This window comes from Hordeum vulgare, chromosome 7H (genome assembly GCF_904849725.1).
Source record: "Hordeum vulgare subsp. vulgare chromosome 7H, MorexV3_pseudomolecules_assembly, whole genome shotgun sequence".
NCBI classification, from domain to species: Eukaryota; Viridiplantae; Streptophyta; class Magnoliopsida; order Poales; family Poaceae; genus Hordeum; species Hordeum vulgare.
In genome coordinates, this window is record NC_058524.1 from 487,661,556 (window position 1) to 487,686,518 (window position 24,963).

Genomic DNA, 24,963 nt, shown 5'->3' on the forward strand with positions numbered 1-24,963 from the left:
TTGATCGAAGATAGTCAGTGTCTTCTGATTATAAACAAGGTGTTGTTGCTTGATAACTGGATCACGTCATTAGGAGAATCACGTGATGGACTAGACCCAAACTAATAGACGTAGCATGTTGATCGTGTCATTTTGTTGCTACTGTTTTCTGCGTGTCAAGTATTTATTCCTATGACCATGAGATCATATAACTCACTGACACCGGAGGAATGCTTTGTGTGTATCAAACGTCGCAACGTAACTGGGTGACTATAAAGATGCTCTACAGGTATCTCCGAAGGTGTTAGTTGAGTTAGTATGGATCAAGACTGGGATTTGTCACTCCGTGTGACGGAGAGGTATCTCGGGGCCCACTCGGTAATACAACATCACACACAAGCCTTGCAAGCAATGTGACTTAGTGTAAGTTGCGGGATCTTGTATTACGGAACGAGTAAAGAGACTTGCCGGTAAACGAGATTGAAATAGGTATACGGATACTTACGATCGAATCTCGGGCAAGTAACATACCGAAGGACAAAGGGAATGACATACGGGATTAAATGAATCCTTGGCACTGAGTTTCAAACGATAAGATCTTCGTAGAATATGTAGGATCCAATATGGGCATCCAGGTCCCGCTATTGGATATTGACCGAGGAGTCTCTCGGGTCATGTCTACATAGTTCTCGAACCCGCAGGGTGTGCACACTTAAGGTTCGACGTTGTTTTATGCGTATTTGAGTTATATGGTTGGTTACCGAATGTTGTTCGGAGTCCCGGATGAGATCACGGACGTCACGAGGGTTTCCGGAATGGTCCGAAAACGAAGATTGATATATAGGATGACCTCATTTGGTTACCGGAAGGTTTTCGGAGTTACCGGGAATGTACCGGGAATGACGAATGGGTTTCGGGAGTTCACTGGGGGGGGGCAACCCACCCCGGGGAAGCCCATAGGTCTTGAGGGTGGCACACCAGCCCTTAGTGGGCTGGTGGGGCAGCCCAAAAGGGCTCTATGCGCCAAGGAGAAAAAATCAAGAGAGAAAAAAGGAGGAGGTGGGAAGGAAGGGGGACTCCCTCCCACCAAACCAAGTCCAACTCGGTTTGGGGGGGGGGGGAGTCCTCCCCCCTTGGACTCGGCCGACCCCCTTGGGGCTCCTTGAGCCCCAAGGCAAGGTCCCTTCCCTCCCACCTATATATACGGAGGTTTTAGGGCTGATTTGAGACGACTTTTCCACGGCAGCCCGACCACATGCCTCCACGGTTTTTCCTCTAGATCGCGTTTCTGCGGAGCTCGGGCGGAGCCCTGCTGAGACAAGGTCATCACCAACCTCCGGAGCGCCGTCACGCTGCCGGAGAACTCTTCTACCTCTCCGTCTCTCTTGCTGGATCAAGAAGGCCGAGATCATCGTCGAGCTGTACGTGTGCTGAACGCGGAGGTGCCGTCCGTTCGGTACTAGATCGCGGGATTATTCGCGGGGAGGATCGAGGGACGTGAGGACGTTCCACTACATCAACCCCGTTCACTAACGCTTCTGCTGTACGGTCTACGAGGGTACATAGATCACTCATCCCCTCTCGTAGATGGACATCACCATGATAGGTTTTCGTGCGCCTAGGAAATTTTTTGTTTCCCATGCGACGTTTCCCCAACAGTGGCATCAGAGCTAGGTTCATGCGTAGATGTCTTCTCGAGTAGAACACAAAAGTTTTTGTGGGCGGTGATGTGAGTTTTTCTGCCCTCCTTAGTCTTTTCTTGATTCCGCGGTATTGTTGGATTGAAGCGGCTTGGACCGACATTACTCGTACGCTTACGAGAGACTGGTTTCATCGTTACGAGTAACCCCCTTTGCTCAAAGATGACTGGCAAGTGTCGGTTTCTCCAACTTTAGTTGAATCGGATTTGACCGAGGAGGTCCTTGGATGAGGTTAAATAGCAACTCATATATCTCCGTTGTGGTGTTTGCGTAAGTACGATGCGATCCTACTAGATACCCATGGTCACCACGTAAAACATGCAACAACAAAATTAGAGGACGTCTAACTTGTTTTTGCAGGGTATGATTGTGATGTGATATGGCCAACGATGTGATGTGATATATTGGATGTATGAGATGATCATGTTGTAACAGAAATATCGACTTGCACGTCGATGGTACGGCAACCGGCAGGAGCCATAGGGTTGTCTTTATACTAACGTTTGTGCTTGCAGATGCGTTTACTATTTTGCTAGGATGTAGCTTTAGTAGTAATAGCATGAGTAGCACGACAACCCCGATGGCAACACGTTGATGGATGATCATGGTGTGGCGCCGGTGACAAGAAGATCGTGCCGGTGCTTTGGTGATGGAGATCAAGAAGCACGTGATGATGGCCATATCATGTCACTTATGAATTGCATGTGATGTTAATCCTTTTATGCACCTCATTTTGCTTAGAACGACGGTAGCATTATGAGGTGATCTCTCACTAAAATTTCAAGACGAAATTGTGTTCTCCCCGACTGTGCACCGTTGCTACAGTTCGTCGTTTCGAGACACCACGTGATGATCGGGTGTGATAGACTCAACGTTCACATACAACGGGTGCAAAACAGTTGCGCACGTGGAACACTCGGGTTAAGCTTGACGAGCCTAGCATGTGCAGGCATGGCCTCGGAACACATGAGACCGAAAGGTCGATCATGAATCATATAGACGATATGATTAGCATAGGGATGCTTACCACTGAAACTATACTCAACTCACGTGATGATCGGACTTGGGATAGTGTAAGTGGATCATGAACCACTCAAATGACTAGAGAGATGTACTTTTTGAGTGGGAGTTTAGCATATAATTTGATTAAGTTAAACTCTAATTATCTTGAACATAGTCTAAAGTCCAGTTTGAATATATTTGTGTTGTAGATCATGGCTCACGCGACAGTCATCCTGAATTTTAATACGTTCCTAGAGAAAACTAAGTTGAAAGACGATGGAAGCAACTTTGTAGACTGGGCTCGTAATCTTAAACTAATCTTACAAGCTGGGAAGAAGGATTATGTCCTTAATGCTGCGCTAGGAGATGAACCACCCGCTGCGGCTGATCAGGATGTTAAGAACGCTTGGTTAGCACGTAAGCAGGACTACTCAATAGTTCAATGTGCAGTCTTGTATGGCTTAGAACCGGGACTTCAACGTCGCTTTGAGCGTCATGGAGCATTTGAGATGTTCCAGGAGTTGAAGTTTATCTTTCAGAAGAACGCCCGGATCGAGAGGTATGAGACCTCCGATAAATTCTATGCTTCCAAGATGGAGGAGAACTCGTCTGTCAGTGAACATGTGCTCAAAATGTCTGGGTACTCAAACCGTCTAGCTGAGCTGGGGATTGAACTCCCGCAAGAAGCTATCACTGACAGAATCCTTCAATCACTGCCGCCAAGCTATAAAGGCTTTGTGTTGAACTACAACATGCAAGGGATGAACAAGTCTCCCGGCGAGTTGTTTGCGATGCTGAAAGTCGCAGAGTCTGAACTCCGTAAAGAGCATCAAGTGTTGATGGTAAATAAGACCACTAGTTTCAAGAGAAACGGCAAAGGCAAGAAGGGCAATTAGAAGAAGAGCGGCAAGCCTGTTGCCAATTCGACAAAGAAACCCAAAGCTGGACCTAAGCCGGAAACGGAGTGTTACTATTGCAAGGGTATGGGTCACTGGAAGCGCAATTGCCCCAAGTATCTGGCAGATAAGAAGGCGGGCAAAGAAAAATCAGGTATATTCGATATACATGTTATTGATGTGTACTTAACCGGCTCTCGTAGTAGTGCCTGGGTATTCGATACCGGTTCTGTTGCTCATATTTGCAACTCGAAACAGGAACTGCGGAATAGGCGAAGGCTGGCGAAAGATGAAGTGACGATGCGCGTAGGAAATGGTTCCAAGGTTGATGCAATTGCCGTCGGCACAGTGTCACTTCAGTTACCGTCAGGATTAGTGATGAACTTAAATCATTGTTATTTAGTGCCTGCGTTGAGCATGAACATTATATCTGGATCTTGTTTATTGCGAGACGGTTACTCTTTTAAGTCAGAGAATAATGGTTGTTCTATTTCTATGAGTAACATCTTTTATGGGCATGCACCGAATGTGAGAGGATTGTTCATATTGAATCTTGATAGCAATACGCATATACATAACATTGAGACCAAAAAGGTTAGAGTTAACAATGATAGTGCCATATTTTTGTGGCACTGCCGCTTAGGTCATATTGGTGTAAAGCGCATGAAGAAACTCCATGCTGATGGACTTTTGGAGTCACTTGACTTTGATTCACTTGACACGTGCGAACCATGCCTCATGGGCAAGATGACTAAGACTCCGTTCTAAGGAACAATGGAGCGTGCAAGTGACTTGTTGGAAATCATACATACCGATGTGTGTGGTCCGACGAGCGTGGAGGCACGCGGCGGATATCGTTATTTTCTCACCTTCACTGACGATTTAAGTAGATATGGTTATGTCTACTTGATGAAGCACAAGTCTGAAACATTTGAAAAGTTCAAGCAATTTCAGAGTGAAGTGGAAAATCATCGTAACAAGAAGATCAAGTTCCTACGGTCTGATCGTGGGGGTGAATATCTGAGTTTCGAGTTTGGTGCTCACTTAAGACAATGTGGAATTGTTTTACAGTTAACACCGCCTGGAACACCACAGCGTAATGGTGTGTCCGAACGTTGTAATCGTACTCTATTAGAGATGGTGCGATCTATGATCTCTCTTACTGATTTGCCGTTATCATTTTGGGGCTATGCATTAGAAACAGCTGCATTCACTTTAAATAGGGTACCATCAAAATCCGTTGAGACGACACCATACGAACTGTGGTATGGCAAAAGGCCAAAGTTGTCGTTTCTTAAAGTTTGGGGATGTGATGCTTATGTCAAAAAGCTTCAGCCTGAAAAGCTGGAACCCAAAGCGGAAAAGTGCGTCTTCATAGGTTACCCAAAAGAGATAGTTGGGTACACCTTCTATCTGAAATCCGAGGGCAAAGTGTTTGTTGCTAAAAACGGAGCTTTTCTCGAGAAGGAGTTTCTCTCGAGAGAATTGAGTGGGAGGAAGATAGAACTTGACGAGGTTGTCGAACCTCTCATCCCTCTGGATGGTGGCGCAGGGCAAGGGGAAACCTCTGTCATTGCGACGCCGGTTGAGGAGGAAGTTAATGATGATGATCATGAAACTCCAGTTCAAGTTTCTGTCGAACCACGCAGGTCGACGAGACCACGTGCTGCTCCAGAGTGGTACGGTAATCCCGTCTTATCAATCATGTTGTTAGACAACAATGAACCTGCGAATTATGAAGAAGCAATGGTGGGCCCAGATTCCAACAAATGGCTGGAAGCCATGAAGTCCGAGATAGGATCCATGTATGAGAACAAAGTGTGGACTTTGGAGGTACTGCCTGAGGGCCGCAAGGCCATTCAGAACAAATGGATCTTTAAGAGGAAGGCGGACGCTGACGGTAATGTGACCGTTTATAAAGCTCGACTTGTGGCAAAGGGTTTTTCACAAGTTCAAGGAGTTGACTACGATGAGACTTTCTCACCCGTAGCGATGCTTAAGTCCGTCAGAATCATGTTAGCAATAGCTTCATTTTTCGATTATGAAATCTGGCAGATGGATGTCAAAACGTCGTTCCTTAACGGTTTCCTTAAGGAAGAGTTGTATATGATACAACCCGAAGGTTTTGTCGAGCCTAAGAATGCTAACAAGGTGTGCAAGCTCCAGCGATCCATTTATGGACTGGTGCAAGCATCTCGGAGTTGGAACAAACATTTTGATGAGGTGATCAAAGCATTTGGGTTTATACAAGTGGTTGGAGAATCTTGTATTTACAAGAAAGTGAGTGGGAGCTCTGTGGCGTTTCTAATATTATATGTGGATGACATATTACTGATTGGAAACAACGTAGAGTTTTTGGAGAGCATAAAAGGTTACTTGACTAAAAGTTTCTCTATGAAGGACCTAGGAGAAGCTGCTTACATACTAGGCATTAAGATCTATAGGGATAGATCAAAACGCCTGATAGGACTTTCACAAAGCACATACCTTGATAAAGTTTTGAAGAGGTTCAAAATGGAACAGTCCAAGAAAGGGTTCTTGCCAGTTCTGCAAGGTACGAAATTGAGTAAGACTCAGTGCCCAGCAACTGATGAAGATAGAGAGCATATGCGCTCCGTCCCCTATGCTTCAGCCATAGGTTCTATCATGTATGCGATGCTGTGCACTAGACCGGATGTTAGCCTGGCCATAAGTATGGCAGGTAGGTTCCAGAGTAATCCAGGAGTGGATCACTAGACAACGGTCAAGAATATCCTGAAGTACCTGAAAAGGAGTAAGGAGATGTTTCTCGTGTATGGAGGTGACGAAGAGCTCGCCGTAAAAGGTTACGTCGATGCAAGCTTTGACACAGATCAGGACGACTCTAAGTCGCAAACCGGATACGTATTTATTCTTAATGGGGGTGCAGTAAGCTGGTGCAGTTCCAAGCAAAGCGTCGTAGCAGATTCTACATGTGAAGCGGAGTACATGGCTGCCTCGGAGGCGGCTAAGGAGGGTGTCTGGATGAAGCAGTTCATGACGGATCTTGGAGTGGTGCCAAGCGCACTGAATCCAATAACCTTGTTCTGTGACAACACTGGTGCCATTGCCTTAGCAAAGGAACCACGGTTTCACAAGAAGACCAGACACATCAAACGACGCTTCAACCTCATCCGCGACTACGTCGAGGAGAGTACGTGCATATATGCAAAGTGCACACGGATCTGAATGCAGCGGACCCGCTGACTAAACCTCTTCCACGGCCAAAGCATGATCAACACCAGAACTGTATGGGTGTTAGATTTATTACAATGTAATTCACATGGTGATGTGAGCGCTAGATTATTGAATCTAGTGCAAGTGGGAGACTGTTGGAATTATGCCCTAGAGGCAATAATAAATATAGTTATTATTATAATTTCTGTATCAAGATAATCGTTTATTATCCATGCTATAATTGTATTGAATGAAGACTCATTTACATGTGTGTATACATAGACAAAACACCGTCCCTAGCAAGCCTCTAGTTGGCTAGCCAGTTGATCGAAGATAGTCAGTGTCTTCTGATTATAAACAAGGTGTTGTTGCTTGATAACTGGATCACGTCATTAGGAGAATCACGTGATGGACTAGACCCAAACTAATAGACGTAGCATGTTGATCGTGTCATTTTGTTGCTACTGTTTTCTGCGTGTCAAGTATTTATTCCTATGACCATGAGATCATATAACTCACTGACACCGGAGGAATGCTTTGTGTGTATCAAACGTCGCAACGTAACTGGGTGACTATAAAGATGCTCTACAGGTATCTCCGAAGGTGTTATTTGAGTTAGTATGGATCAAGACTGGGATTTGTCACTCCGTGTGACGGAGAGGTATCTCGGGGCCCACTCGGTAATACAACATCACACACAAGCCTTGCAAGCAATGTGACTTAGTGTAAGTTGCGGGATCTTGTATTACGGAACGAGTAAAGAGACTTGCCGGTAAACGAGATTGAAATAGGTATACGGATACTGACGATCGAATCTCGGGCAAGTAACATACCAAAGGACAAAGGGAATGACATACGGGATTAAATGAATCCTTGGCACTGAGGTTCAAACGATAAGATCTTCGTAGAATATGTAGGATCCAATATGGGCATCCAGGTCCCGCTATTGGATATTGACCGAGGAGTCTCTCGGGTCATGTCTACATAGTTCTCGAACCCGCCGGGTCTGCACACTTAAGGTTTGACGTTGTTTTATGCGTATTTGAGTTATATGGTTGGTTACCGAATGTTGTTCGGAGTCCCGGATGAGATCACGGACGTCACGAGGATTTCCGGAATGGTCCGGAAACGAAGATTGATATATAGGATGACCTCATTTGGTTACCGGAAGGTTTTCGGAGTTACCGGGAATGACGAATGGGTTCCGGGAGTTCACCGGGGGGGGGGGGGGAAACCCACCCCGGGGAAGCCCATAGGTCTTGAGCGTGGCACACCAGCCCTTAGTGGGCTGGTGGGGCAGCCCAAAAGGGCTCTATGCGCCAAGGAGAAAAAATCAAGAGAGAAAAAAAAGGAGGAGGTGGGAAGGAAGGGGGACTCCCTCCCACCAAACCAAGTCCAACTCGGTTTGGGGGGGGGAGTCCTCCCCCCTTGGACTCGGCCGACCCCCTTGGGGCTCCTTGAGCCCCAAGGCAAGGTCCCCTCCCTCCCACCTATATATACGGAGGTTTTAGGGCTGATTTGAGACGACTTTTCCACGGCAGCCCGACCACATACCTCCACGGTTTTTCCTCTAGATCGCGTTTCTGCGGAGCTCGGGCGGAGCCCTGCTGAGACAAGGTCATCACCAACCTCCGGAGCGCCGTCACGCTGCCGGAGAACTCTTCTACCTCTCCGTCTCTCTTGCTGGATCAAGAAGGCCGAGATCATCGTCGAGCTGTACGTGTGCTGAACGCGGAGGTGCCGTCCGTTCGGTACTAGATCGTGGGACTGATCGCGGGATTGTTCGCGGGGCGGATCGAGGGACGTGAGGACGTTCCACTACATCAACCGCGTTCACTAACGCTTCTGTTGTACGATCTACGAGGGTACGTAGATCACTCATCCCCTCTCGTAGATGGACATCACCATGATAGGTTTTCGTGCGCGTAGGAAAATTTTTGTTTCCCATGCGACGTTTCCCCAACAGCATGGTACTAGAGACAAACGAAAAGTGAGCACAAAAGTTTGTTAATTGTTTATGAGTCACTCTACCTTCCGATACGCCGGTGAGGATTTGGTCAATATCAACACGACCGGCCACACGTGGCATGATGGAGGTCAGGGTTTCACGAGGTTCGACTTCATTTCCATCATCAACGTCCTCAACATATGGATAATTTACGTGCGGTGGAAGGTATTCCTCTTCGCGTTGCACCTGTTGAGGTTCATCATCAGGCATATCCATACTTTGGTCTAGCTCTTGAACATCAACTAGTTCTTGAGTGTGATCAGAATGAGAGACATGTTCTCCCACTTGATCCTCAACAACTGGCATGATATGTGTGCTAGTATCTTGTGGAGGTACGGGCAGTGAACTGTCTTGAGGATGAGAAATACTCTCATCATCGTCATCATCATCATGGGGTCTTTGTTCCATGGGAAGAAGTGCACCTACACCCATGTTCAAGATATCTTGTGAGGAATCTTCTTCACCTGCATCACTTAGATCAACTTGCTCCCCATGGGAGCGGTTAAATTCATCAAACGTCACGTCACAGGTTTCTATAACACATCCAGCGGATTTGTTGTATACTCTGTAGGCGTGAGAGTTTGATCCATAGCCAAAAAAAATCCCTTCAGTTGTTTTGGATTGAAATTTTCCTAACCGTTCCCGTTTGTTGAGGATGAAACACTTGCATCCAAACACACGAAAGTACTTAACATTGGGCTTGTTCCCAGTTAGGAGCTCATATGGAGTCTTCTCCAATATTGATCGAAGGAAGATCCGGTTTGATGCATGACATGCTGTGTTGACAGCCTCAGTCCAAAAACTATGTGGTGACTTGTATTCATCTAACATGGACCTTGCCATTTCCACAAGTGTCCGGTTCTTCCTCTGTGCTACACCATTTTGCTGAGGGGTGTAAGGTGCGGAGTACTGATGTTCAATTCCCTCATCACTAAGAAATTCTTCTAGGGTGTAGTTCTTGAACTCGGAGCCATTATCACTTCTTATTGCCTTGATGTCCTTGTCAAACTTCCACTGGACTTGTTTGGCAAAATGAATGAAGGTGATCTTCGTCTCGTCCTTGGACTTGAGAAAGAATACCCATGTGTATCTTGAGTAATCATCAACAATGACTAGGCCATACTTTTTCCCTCCAAGACTTTCCCATGAAGGAGGCCCAAACAGATCCACATGAAGGAGCTCTAACGGCCTTGAAGTGGATACAATGTTCTTGGGTGGATGTTTTGATTGATGTTGTTTCCCAGCTATGCATGCACTGCACACACGATCTTTCTTAAAAGATACATTTGTTAGTCCAAGGATGTGTTGCCGTTTAAGAGATTTTCAAGATTTCTCATGCCGACATGGGCGAGCCGGCGATGCCACAACCATCCCATGTCGGCCTTGGCCATTAGACAAGTTGTATGGAAGGTGCTCTTTTTCAAGAAATCAACCGTGTAAAGGTTGCCATCCAACTCTCCAACAAAGGCCATTTCCAGAGTGTCTCTCTTAAATACTTGCACATCCGTTAGTCTGAATAATGTGTCATAACCAACAAAGCCAATTGACGAACTAAAAGTAAATGATATTGAAGAGATTGGACAGGCATGCCATTTGCAATAGACATGTCATTAGTGATTGCCACCTTGCCCAACCCAATTACCTGCCCTTTCGACCCTCCACCAAATACAATGCTCATGTATGGTCGAATGGCTTGCATGAAGTCATAGAGCAAGTTACTATCTCCGGTCATATGATTGGTGCATCCACTGTCGATCACCCATTTGGCTCCTCCGGAGAAAACAGCCTGTAACGAATTAAGACTTGGTTTGAGGTGCCCATTTCGTCATGGGGCCTCTCACATTAGTTACAAGAGTCTTAGGGACCCCAATAGCATAAAATCGAAATGCATTACGGGGACCAACGAATTTAGCATAAACCTCTCCTTCCTTTGATTTGCGAAGTACATAGGATGGAGGCATGAATTCAGTTGTCTTGTTGAGAGTAGGCGAACCCCTAGTGGCCGACCCACTCACAACCTTACCTTTCTCCTTGTGTCCCTCTCGTACAAATATTTCTTTAAGCGGAGTGGTACACTTGAGAGGAGATGCACTTTTCTTGGCGGTGCTTGGATTGAACCCAAGCCCTTCCTTGGCAAAGCCTCCATTGTGTTGACTTAAGATCTCATTGAGAGTCTTTTGTCCTTGTGCACATGTCATGAGACCTCTATCTAGCTGTGCCTTTAGCGAACAGTTTTCCTCAAGGATAGATGTCAGTTCACTACTAGAGTTAGTAGTGCAGGTATCAACATTAATAGTAGGTGAGGAGTAAGCCTTAGCTGAAGTGTCAAGATAAGTAACCTTGAGTGCCTCAAAGCTCTTTGTAAGAACAGTGAGTTTCTCTTCCTTGTCTTTGAGAGACAAGGATGGACGCTCACAGTCCTTAGAAAGGGAAGCATGAGAGTTCACTAGTCGGTTTTTATCATTTAGTAACTCTTTGCACACAGATTCAACCTTTTACAAGGAGGCAAGATCGTTAGCATGTTTATCAAGGTTTTCACCAACTTTTGAGCATAATGCATCATTTTGTGCTTCCTCATACAGGACTTTCTGCTCAAGGATTTCAATTCTTTCCTTCTCCTTAGTGACGAGGGTTTCGAGTTTCTTGATGGTATTGGTGTGCTTACTCACCATTTCCATAAGTATGCGAAACATAGTGAGCTTCTTTCCTTTAAGAGAGCACATAAATTTGTTTATTTTGGCAAACATGGGATGATCTAAGTCATTATCCTCATAGTGATCTTCCGCATCAAGATACTCATCAGGACAGGTAGAAGCTAGACTGAAAGAGTTTAACCGTGGAGTTACCTTAACCTTATCATGGGAGCTTTGGTCTTCCTCATCTCCCATGGCAGTCTTTGCCATCAAACACTTGTGGGCGTTGCCCTTGTAGTCTTTCATATAGTTGTAGTGAACAACATCACCACTTTTGTTGACTAGCCTCAAGGTGTTTTGTGTATCCTGAGCTACTCCAGCAACCCCACCAACGTCTTCTGGATCTGATTCTTCTTGTGCAACCATTGCTCTTCCATATGTTCTCTTGAGCTTGGAGTTCGTAGGGTTTGGCAACTTCTTCTTTACAAAGGTCTTCGGAAACCTTGGTTTATCTTCTCTCCTCTCATAAGGGCAGTCATTGGAGAAGTGGTTGGTTTCCTCCAAGTTATAGCATTTCCTTACCTTCTTCTTTGGGAATCTTCCCTTGAATTTTCCTACACTGAACTTCTTTACAAAGAGAGCAATGTCCTCATAAGATGGGCTTTCATCAGAGTCAACATCATCACCATCTTCGCAGTCATCATCACCCTCTTCTTCTTCACTTTCTTCTTCATCACATTCATGCTTGGCTTTCAAAGCAAGATTGATCTTTGATGTTGAAGTGCCATGCATGTCAAGGTGCTTTGTTGCATTTGCCTTTGACTCTTCAAATAATTGGAAAGTGGATATGATGTCATGTGGAGTCATTTCTTTGAACCCATGGTGCTGCCTCATGTCCCATACCATTTGATGGTGGTACGGAGCAAGAGCATGAAGTAACTTGTCCACGAGAAATCTCTTGGTCAGATTGAAACCATCTTGCGTCTTGTCACAGTCACAGGACTCAATGTCTGCGACGAGAGTCATGAGCCGTTCTAGCAGTTGCTTGGGAGATTCACCCTTTTCCATACAGAAATTCTGTAATTGCCCCTTGGCAATTTCATATTGAGCAAGCCGAAGAGTGGAGGTACTGGTCTTGGTCCTTATAATGCCATCCCACGGTTCCTTGGCACTTGTGATGTGAATGTAAGGTCTCCGTTGCTTGTCATTCATTCATTTCTTATGCACATGATCGCAGTGTCATTGAGATGCTTGCCATAAGTTTCTCTGGGAGTGAGGCACCTTGGATCTACAGGATTGTACCCATGCTCGAGGATGTCCAGCATCTCATCATTGGCGTACCTAAGATGATCTTGCATACCAACTCTCCACAAAGCAAAATCGGAATTGTCATCAAGCAAGGGAGGTTTTCCTCTAGGATTGTACTTAGGTTTCTCAACTTGAGATCTAGCATAAAGCCATGGAACACTGGTTTGGTTCCTTTGCGGAGGTTGTTGGCCAAATGAAGAACCGTGCACATGTGGCCCTGAGGCCCTCGGGGACGTGGCTGTCCCCGTGGTTAATGATGCCAGTCTCATTTGGACCAAGGCCTCAAGAGAAGCATCATGCTCCTCTTTTGTCTTGGCAAGGGCCCGTTCCAGGTCCTCAGAGGTGAAAGACTTGACTTCCGTGGAAGTCCCGTCCCTCTCCACTGGAGCTACAGTAGTGGTAATCCCGTCCATCTCGCTCTAGGGCGGTTAAGCCACAAGAATAGAGCACGAGGATCTGATACCAATTGAAAAGGATCGAGATGGACCTAGAGGGGGGGGGGTGAATAGGTACAGTTCCAAATTTTAATAATTCCTTAGCAATTTTAGGCAAAGGTGCGGAATATGAGCGTAGGTCTAATAATTGCTATGACAAGGAGTAAGCTATTTAGAGTGAAGTAAGGCAACCGATAAACAATAATCAAATACAAGTACGTAATAAGGATTAACACAAGTAGAGAGTTAGGGTTAGGAATAACCGAAACTCCAAGAGAGACGAGGATGTATCCCGATGTTCACTTCCTTGGAGGGAAGCTACATCACCGTTAGAGGGGCGGATGTTACCACGAAGGCACACCAAGTCCACGAAGGCTCGCCCTATTCTCCCTTTGAGATAACTCCACGAAGGCGTTTCTCAACCACTAGTGGTAAGCCTTGAGGTGGCTTCCAAACCTTCACAAAATTTCCGGGGGAAATCACAATGGTTTGATTCCTCTCCAAAGACTCCTACCGCCTAGGAGTCTCCAACCTCCAAGAGTAGCAAGATCACGGGGATTGCTCAAAACTTTCTCAAATCAAAAATCACTTTGGTGGAGAGGAGGAGAAGGAGACAATCTATCTTTTGATTGGAACAACACTCAAAGGGACTCACAAATGCTCTTGGGATCTAAGATTGAGTGTAGACAAGAGTGAGTGAGAAGAAAGGTGTTCTTGTATGTGTTCTAGCTGTGTTGGACACCGTATCACGAAGTGGGAGGGGGTATATATAGTGGGGAGTGTAAAACAGCCGTTGGGGACACTTTAAGTCACACAGGGTTCGGACATCCGGCAGTTCACGGATGTCCGGGCGTCCACAAGGGGTCGGACGTCCGACAGGGGTCGGTCGTCCGAGGGCTGTAGATATGTCTAGAATCACTATGAGTTGAACAGGGACCGGACGTCCGGAGAAGGCCGGAAGTCCGAGTTATTCGACTCAAACTTCTTCTGGTGCAAGATTCCGGATTTCCGAAAGGGGACGGACGTCCGGACCTCGGACGTCCGGACGGAGCGGGAAGTCCGAGTTATATGGCTCAAGTTCTTATGGTGCAGGGCTCCGAATTTCCGAAGCTGGCCGGTCGACCGGCCCTCGGACGTCCGGAGGGAGCCGGAAGTCCGAGTTATATGGCTCAAGTTCTTCTGGTGCACAGCTCCGGATTTCGGAAGCTGGTCGGTCGTCCGACCCTCGGACGTCCGGAGGAGGCCGGATGTCCGAGGCATTAGTCCTATTTTGAGATAAGAGCAGAGTAGTGAAGATGTGGTTTTGAGCATAAAAGTAGAGATGTAGTATGAGCAAATTCATCGCAAAACCTGTGATCCCCTCTTAATAGTGCGGGATCCCTATACTGAAGAATAGTAAACTTAAAAGGATAGTCTACATCATCTTTTCTCAATCCTGAGTCTTCTTGACATATAAATCCCGATCTTCTCAGACCACCTTGGCACATAATTCTCAATCTACTAAAGTACTTGCCATCCCGAGATACACTCAACAAATATGATTAGTTTCCTATGTATGTGTTGTCATTAACACCAAAAGTCGATTAGGAGCATAACATGCACTTTCACTTGAGCAAGTTTATATTTAGAATTCATATGCTCAATGTTTTTCCTTATTTAACTCATGCATCTTTAATATCAAATCAACACATTCTTTAGCATCAAAGTTAACCTTCTCCGAATATGGAAGAGTTAACTAATCAATTGGTGCATGAGGCAAGAAATCATGCACAACTTTAGAAGGGCATATCTTTGTAGTAGAATGCATCGAACGATTATAAGCAAATTCAATATGAGGCAAGCATTCTTCCCACATTTTCAGGTTTTTCTTCAAAACAGCCCTAAGCATAGTAGACAATGATCTATTCACTACTTCAGTTTGTCCATCAGTTTGGGGGTGACATTTAGTAGTAAAAAGCAAGTTTGTCCCCAACTTAGCGCATAAACATCTACAAAAGTGGTTATGAAATTTAGCAACACGATGTGAAACAATCATTTTTGGCACACGATGCAAGCGAATAATTTCACGAAAGAACAAATCATCCACATTAGCAGCATCATCACTTTTATCACATGGTATAAAGTGTGCCATTTGGGAAAATTTGTCCACGAAAACAAATATGCTATCCCTCCCCTTCTTTTTTCGAGGTAAACATAGAACAAAGTCCATATATATATCCTCCAAAGGAACACTAGGTACCAGCAAAGGCATATAAAAACCATGAGGATTGAGTCGTGACTTAGCTTTTTGACATGTCGTGCAGTGAGCAACAAAACGTTCAACATCCTGTCACATCTTTGGCCAAAAGAAATGTATAGCAAGTACGTCCTCCATATTCTTTACTCCAAAGTGTCCCATTAATCCTGCTCCATGCGCCTCCTGTAACAACAAAAGATAAATGGAGTTAGCTAGAATGCATAGCTTGTTAGCACGGAACAGAAATCCATCATTAATGATGAACTTGTTCCATGTTCTCCCTTCTTTACAATTCTCCAACACGTCTTTGAAATAGGAATCATGCACATGTTGATCTTTGATGGTCTCCAAACCAAATATTTTGAAGTCAAGTTTGGAAAGCATAGTATAACGACGAGACAATGCATAGCAATAACATTTTCTTTACCCTTCTTGTGTTTAATGACATACCGGAATGTCTCAATGAATTCAACCCATTTAGCATGTCTACGATTCAGTTTTTCTTGACATTTAAAATGTTTCAATGATTCATGATCAGAATTTATGACAAATTCTTTGGGCCATAAATAATGTTACCATGTTTCCAAAGTCCGAAGAAGAGCATATAATTCCTTATCATAAGTAGAATAATTCATACTAGGCCCACTCAATTTTTCAAAAAAGTATGCAACATGATTACCATCTTGTAATAACACACCTCCTAATCCAACTTCACTAGCATCACATTCAAGCTCGAAAGTATTATTAAAATCAGAAAGTTGGAGTAAAGGAGCATGTGTAACTTATCTTTCAAACCCATGAAGGCTTCTTCCTGTGCGGTACCCCAAGCATAAGGCACATCCTTATTCATAAGCTCATTGAGAGGTGCAGCAATGGTGCTGAAATCTCACACAAAATGCCTATAAAACCAGGCGAGTCCAAGAAAACTCCTCACTTGTGTGACCGTTTTGGGCTGCGACCAACTCTCAATAGCTTCAGTCATGGCTTTATCAACTTCATTTCCTTGTGGAGTAACAACATAGCCAAGAAAATATACTCAGTCGATTCAAAAGATGCACTTCCCAAGGTTACGAAACAAACATGCATCACGTAGAGCAATCAAAACAACAAGCAAATGATCCAAGTGTTCCTCCAAAGATCTACTATAAATCAGTATATCATCAAAGTACACTACCACAAATCGTCCAATGAAAGCACGTGAAACCTCATTCATTAATCTCATGAAAGTGCTAGGTGCATTAGTCAACCCAAAAGGCATAACTAACCACTCATATAATCCAAACTTAGTTTTAAATGTTGTTTTCCATTCATATCCTAATTTCATGCGAATTTGATGGTATCCACTACGCAAATCAACTTTGGAGAAAATTGTAGAGCGACTTAATTCATCGAGCATATCATCTAGCCTAGGAATAGGATGCCAATAATGAATAGTAATATTATTAATGCCTCTACAATCAACACACATACGCAAGGTACCACCCTTTTTTGGCACTAGAATAGTAAGAACAACACAAGGACTAAGAGATTCGCATATATAACCTTTGTTGAGCAGCTTCTATACTTGATGCATAATCTCCTTCGTCTTCGCTGGATTGGTGCGGTATGGTGGACGGTTGGGTAGCGATGCACTGGTAATTAAGTCAGTCTGATGCTCAATCCCTCTAATAGGTGGTAATCCCGGTGTCACGTCTTGTGGAAAGACGTTAGTGAACTCCTGCAAAATGTTAATAACAGCCAGAGGCAAAGAGGGAGGCATGTCCTCGAATAAAAATAATACCTCTTTGCATATGAAAGCATATCAAATAGATTTAGTAATATCCAAATCAGTAATATCAGATTTAGAGGCAAGTAAACAACCACTCTTCAATTTTATTTCAGATGCAACACTCGATGATGGTTTATTAGGCTTATTGTGTTGCTCAAATTCCTTTGCTACAATCTGATTTTCACTCTTATGTAGGTCCTATTTTGCTTTACTAGCTCTAGCAATGTCATCTTTAATAATATGTTCACGAGACCTAGGGGCAAAGTTATATTTTGATCCTTATGAATAAGAGTATACTGATTTTTCCTAGCATGGTGTACAAATTTTTTATCAAATTGTCATGGTCTACCAAGTAAAACGGAGCATGCTTGCATGGGTAGCACATCACAATCAACAAAATTAGAATATGTAGAAATACTAAAATGCACACAAACACTGCGTGTTACCTTAACCTTGCCACTGTTGTTGAACCACTGGATGTAATAAGGATGAGGATGTGGTCTGGTGGTGAGAGACAGCTTCTCCACCATCTCCATGCTATCTAAGTTGTTGCAACTCCCTCCATCGATGATTACGCCAACAAAATATTCCTTCACAACTCCATTTGTATGAAACAAGTTGTGCCTCTGATTTTTCTCAGCATGTGTTACTTGCACACTTAAAACACGTTGAGCAACTAAGCTTTCATACCTGTCAGCATAGTCAATAGCCATGTATTGTGTCTCTTGTTCAACATCATCTACACCCTGTTCTTCACTTGTAGTAAGACCCAGAGTCTCCTTGTCATAATCACTAGCGGAGTCATATCCACCATCCCCAGTAATAATCATCACATGCTTGGATGGGCACTCTCTCACATAATGACTGATTGGCACTCTCTGACAATAGCTAGACAAATGCTGATTTTGTGACAACAAACCTTCCCTTGCAACGGCACCAGAAGAATGCTACTAGCACTCCCCAACAATGAAACTAGAAGAATGTTGTTGACAGCCCACCAGCGCGTGGGTTCGCAGCAGTTTTCGAGGGTAGAGTATTCGACCCAAATTTGTTGGTACGCACGACGGGAGGTGAGAGGATACTCTCAAGTATTAGCAGCTGAATTCGTCAGATCCAAAGTAGTAACAACAAAGTAACGAGTAACGGCAGTGGCAAGGAACAGTGGTAGTGACAACAGTAGCAAGTAGCAACAGTAGCAAGCGACAGTAGTAGCAACAGTAGCAGCAGAGTAAGACAAGTAACAGCAGTAGCAATAGTAGTAACAGTAGCAACAACAGTAGTAACAGCCGAGCAAGACAAGTAACAGCAGTAACAATAGTAGTAACAAACTCGTACGCAATGGGTCGGTGATTTGTTTGGATGATATTCATCATGCAACAGTTATAACACGGAGAGATATGTGGCTAGCTCCCGTTCGTCAATGTAATGTAGGCATGTATTTCGTGTGTCGTCATACGTGCTTAGGGAAAAGAACTTGCATGACATCTATTGTCCATCCCTCCCATGGCAGCGGGGTCCAAAAGGAAACTACGTGATATTAAGGTTCTCCTTTTAATAAAGAACCGGACCAACGAATTAGCACTTGGTGAACACATGAACTCCTCAAACTATGGTCATCAGCGGGAGTGGTTCCGGTTATTGTCACTCCGGGGTTGCCGGATCATAACACATAGTAGGTAACTACAACTTGCAAGATCGGATCTAAAACACACGTATATTGGTGACAACATAATAATTTCAGATCTGAAATCATGGCATTCGGGCCCTAGTGACAAGCATTAAGCACGGCAAAGTAGTAGCAACATCAATCTCAGAACTTAGTGGATACTAGGGATCAATCCCCATCAAAAGTAACTCGATTACATGATAGATCTCATCCTACTCATCACCGCCCAGCGAGCCTACGAATAGATTATTCACGAACGACGAAGAGCTTCATGGAATTGGAGAGGGAAGAAGGTTGATGATGACGATGGCGAAGATTTCCCCTCTCCGGAGCCCAAGACGGACTCCAGATCTACCCTCGAGATGAAGAACAGGTGGTGGCGGCGGCTCCGTATCGCAAAGGCGATGAAAACTTCTCTCTTTATTTTTCTGGGACGAAAGGGGACTTATAGACCTGAGGTTGGGGGCGGCAGAGCCGTGTGGGCCCCACAAGCCTGCCCACCGCCACCAGGGGGTCATGGCGGAGCCAGGGCTTGTGGCCCACTGGCCCACCCCCTCAGGTGGAACTTGGCGCAGATATTTTTTTTATTTTCCAAAACTGCTCCCCGTAGATTTTTAGGACATTTGGAGAACTTTGATTTCTACACAAAAATAACACCAAGGCAATTCTGCTGAAAACAACGTCAGTCCAGGTTAGTTCCATTCAAATCATGCAAATTAGAGTCCAAAACAAGGGCAAAAGAGTTTGGAAAAGTTGATACGCTCGAGACGTATCAACTCCCCCAAGCATAAAACCTTGCTTGCCCTCAAGCAACTCAGTTGACAAACTGAGAGAGAAAGAAGACAAACTCTGTTTGATCTTGTTGTTGCAACTATGTCTAACTCATAACCAGAATTTTAGCAAGATCACAAGTTAACCACATAAGAAAATGACACAAAGGTCTCACGGTAAAATAATATCAATGGCATAATCAGCTAACGAGCAAATAAAAATGAGTTTCAAATACCAACACTTCAATCAAAACAAGCATGAAGCAATATGAATAGGTGGTATCTCGCTAGCTCTTTCTGAGACCGCAAAACATAAATGCAGAGCACTTTCGAAGATCAAGGGCTGACTAAACATTGTAATTCATAGCAACGAAGATCCAGTCATAGTCATACTCAATATCAATCAAAAGCAAAGCATAAAAATGACAGAGGTGCTCTGTAATTGGTGCTTATATAAGAGGAGGTTGACTCAACAGGAAAATAAATTGAAAGGCCCTTCGCAGAGGGAAGCATTGATTTGCAGAGGTGCCAGAGCTCAAGCTTTGAAAACAAAGATAATAATTTTGGGTGGCATGCTTTCATTGTCAACGCAATGACCAAGAGTTCTCAATATCTTCCGATAGGCGGTTCCCAAACAGAAAAGTAAAGTTTTAACTCCCCCACCACCAATCAATCACACTCCTCGGCTAGCCGAATCCTCGGGTACCATCCATACTAACATCAATCCGGGGGGAGTCTTGTTTTATAGTTATGTTTTCGATTTAAGCGTGGAACTGGGCATTCCAATTACCGGCCCCTTTCTCGTGAATGATAGTGAATAAACACATGTCGAGGATAACACTCCTAGCATGGAAGATACCAATAGCCCCCTGCCACCACATGAGCGGTTCGGGCATGCAAAACAGATTATTTTTTGAAGGTTTAAAGAGTGGCACATGCAAATTTACTTGGAACGGCACGTAGATACCGCAAATAGGTAGGTATGGTGGACTCTCATGGAAAAACTTTTGGGTTTATGGAAGTGGATGCACAAGCAGTATTCCGCTTAGTACAAGTGAAGGCTAGCAAAAGACTGGGAAGCGACCAACTAGAGAGCGACAAGAGTCATCAAGATGCAATGAGTTTGACTAACATTAAATGCAAGCATGAACATGATATAAATCACCATGAACACGAACATAATAGAGGCTATGTTGATTTTGTTTCAACTACATGCATGACCATGCGCCAAGTCAAGCCACTTGAAACATTCAAAGGAGAATACCATCCTATCATACTACATCATAGTCATTTCAAAATCTATGTTGGCATTCAAGACAAACCATTATAAGCTCTTAGCCAAATAAGCATGGCATCAGAAACTATGATCTCTAAGTTGTCATTGCAAACATGGTTCTCTCACAACAAAGCTAAGTCTGGGTCGACAAGCTAGTCATATTTACAAAAACAAAATAGATAGAGTTCATACCAGCTTTTCAGTCTCAGTCGCTTCATCATATATCATCATTGTTGCCTTTCATTTGCACGATCGAACGATGTGAACGATAATAATAGTGCTCGTGCATTGGACTAAGCTGAATCTGCAGGCAAACACAAAGGAGAAGACAAAGTAATATGGCTCTTTTGAAAGCTAAACAGGTAAGCATGCAAGAACCACTAAGCATTGTAACCAATATCTTCTACCTTGACACAAATAAAAAGAAAACTATTTACACGGGAAAGCTCCCAACAAGCAAAAGAAGAAAGAAAAATATTTTTGGGTTTTCTCAAAAGGACACAAAACAAGAAAACAAGAAAACGAAAAATAAACTAGCATGGATAATACAGTGGCAAAGTGTAAACACCGGCTAACAGAGTGAAAGCATAAGCATGAATGTAAAGTCGGTGAGAACACGTACTCCCCCAAGCTTAGGATTTTGGCCTAGCTTGGTCTACTCCCATGGATGGTCCTGGCGAAACCCAAAATCATAATGGGTGTTATACGGGAGTGCTGCAGCCACTGCCTGAATAGCTGGATCGCGAAGTCGAGCAGTCGTCGCCTCCCTCTCATACTCCTCTGCCTCTCCTATGGTTATGTAGTATCTTCGTTTTACCTAAAAATCAAAGAAAGCAGGAGCAGGAAGGGTAATATGGAAAACACGCTGCCGGTTAAATATCAAGCGGTATAGGAGGGATCCATGATCTCTCTCAAGGAACTGGTAGCGTGTTAGAGCAACACGATCAAGGTAGGCTGTACGGAGAGGAGGGTCTTCTGGACGGATGGATACTCCAAGAAAATTTGCTAAGCGTGTAGCATAAACTCCACCAAAGAAATCCCCCTCGCTGGCATTTTTATTCAGCCTCCTTGCTATTATAGCTCCCATATTGAAGCTCCTGTCACCCGTTACTACGCTCTTAAGGATACTAAGGTCGGAAGCACATAGGTGACAATGTGCACCCTTGCCGTTAATGCACCTACCTATGAAGAGGGCAAGGTAGTGCAAGGCAGGGAAATGGATGCTTCCTATGGTGGCTTGCGTGATATCTCTGGTTTCTCCAACAGTTATACTGGAGACAAAGTCTGTGACCGAAGACTTAGAAGGATCATTAATACTACCCCCATCAGGTATCTTGCAAATCCTATTGAAATCCTCCAAATCCACGGTATAGGATTTATCGTACAGATCAAACAGTATGGATGAGTCACGGCCAACTAAAAATTTAAATCTACGCATGAAAGAGGCAGTGAGCATAGCATACTGTTCACATTTATCTGAGAGGAATTCTTCTAACCCGGCATTGCGGACAAGTGTATCAAACTCATCCTTGAAACCTGCTTCGACTATGAACTCATCGGAAGGCCATTCACATGGTTGTACCGGTGCGTCCCTTAGTTGAAAAGGTTCGGGCTCCCGACAAGAAAGACGAGGACCCTTCTTACTTGAGGACCACCATGAAACTTCCTCCTGAACATAATTTCCTTTTGCTGAAATTTTTGAAGTTCAAGAGAAAAGTGAATGAAGATCCACCACACCTTGTAGCAACTACTCCTACTAGTGTCTAGAGACCGTATCACGCGCTAAAACTACTTGGGACCAGCTACAATCAACATTTCTAGCTCAAGAACTGGGTCACCAAGGTAGCAAGAATACGCGAAGGATAAAGCACTAGAGAAAAAACTAATTGGACCAATGGAGGAGTCACTTACCAAGGAGTAATTTCCCCAAAATGGTTTGGAGAATGGTGCTTTGAGCAAGGAGATAAAAAATCACAACCAAATGAGCAAGAACACGGGTTTGAGCTGCGAAACAATTTTTTTCTGGAGGTGGAAGAAGAGGCTGGGAGCTCGAATGAGTGGAGGTGGTGCCTGTGGGCCCCACAAGCTTGCACTCCACCACCAGGGGGGTAGGTGGCGATGGCAGGGCTTGTGGCCCACTGGTCTGCTCCCCAGGCCAGCTCTGAGGCCTAGAAATTTTCAAAAATTCCAAAAAAAAATCATAGTAAATTTTCAGGACCATCGGAGAACTTTTATTTTCGAGGTATTTTTCTTCGGGACGCTAAAACAGAAAACAGGAAAAACTAAACTAATTCTATCATTTTTCTTCTTAGAAAAAGAAAATGAAAGATTAAAACAGAGGTATGTGACTCTTTGATTCATCCATTTCATGGTCATCGAAAGAAATCCGTCAATGGGATTGATCAAGTCCTCATGACAAAACCTTCTCGGATCGCAAGAGAGAATGGAGAATTTCCGAATAGCCACTAAGTCACCTCAATGGGGATATGTATCTCCCCAACAAGCAAATCATACTTCATCTTGACACGAGGAATAGGGCATTCAAAGCTCCCAATGAGAATCGATGAAGTCTTTTCGATAGCATTGATGCAATGTACTTGATATCGTTTCTTCGGAAAGTGCACCGTGTGCTCGTTACCGTTGACATGGAAAGTGACATTGCCTTTGTTGCAATCTATAACAGCCCCTGCAGTGTTTAAAAAGGGTCTTCCGAGGATGACAGCCATGGCATCATCCTCAGGAATATCCAAGATAACAAAGTCTGTTAAGATAGTGGTATTAGCAACCACAACAAGCACATCCTCGCAAATGCCGATAGGGAAAGCAGTTGATTTGTCGGCCATTTGCAGAGAAATTTCAGTGGGTGTCAACTTATCCAACTCAAGTCTACGATAAAGAGAGAGCGGCATAACACTAACATCGGCTCCAAGGTCACATAAGGCAGTTCTTACGTAGTTTCCTTTAATGGAGCAAGGTATAGTGGGCACTCCGGGATCTCCAAGTTTCTTAGGAGTTCACCTTTGAAAGTATAATTGGCAAGCATGGTGGAGATCTCAAGATCCGGTATCTTCCGTTTATTAGTCACGATATCTTTCATGTACTTGGCATACGGAGACATCTTGAGCATATCAGTTAACCTCATCCACAGAAAGATGGGTCTTATCATCTCAACGAAGCGCTCAAAATCCTCATCATCCTTTTTCTTGGATGGCTTAGGAGGGAAGGGCATAGGTCTCTGAACCCATGGCTCCCTTTCTTTACCATGCTTCCTAGCAGTGAAGTCATTCTTGTCGTATTTCTTAGGTTGTGGGTTATCAGGATTAACCGTAGGTTCAATCTCCAGGTTGTGTCCATATTGTCACCAGGTTCATGTTCATCACCAGATTGTGTTTCTGCATCAGACGCAGAAATATCATTAGGTTCTTCCGGTGTCAAAATATTCGGTGAACTGGCGTGCAGGTTTCTATCATCCTTCTTCTTCTCCTTAGGATGACTAGATGTATCAGCATTAATTCCTTGAGAATCTTGATCAATTCTCTTAGGATGACCTTCAGGATACAAAGGTTCCCGAGTCATTTTGCCTCCTCTAGTAATGACTCTGACAGAGTTGTCATTTAATTCATTGAGCAAGTCATTCTGAGCTTTAAGTACTTGTTCTACCTGAGTAGTAATCATTGACATTTCTGTCTACGCAAGCGCTTAAATGGCTAAGCATACGAGTACTTTGTTCGAAATGTCTGCTAACATAATCATTGAAACTCTGTTGTTTGGCAACAAAGTTGTCAAATTCGTCAAAGCATAGGCTAGCAGGTTTATCAAAAGGAATATCACTCTCATCAAACCTACACAGAGAATTCACTTCTACTACCTGTATCGGGTTATCGAGACCATGGATCTCTTCGATAGGTGGTAGATTTTTGACATCTTTAGATCTAATGCCTTTCTCTTGCATAGATTTCTTGACTTCTTGCATATCTTCAGGACTGAGGAATATAATACCTCTTTTCTTAGGAGTTGGCTTAGGAGGTGGTTCGGGAATAGTCCAAGCATTATCGTTGATCAAGATGTTATTCAGCAGGGTCTCAGCTTGTT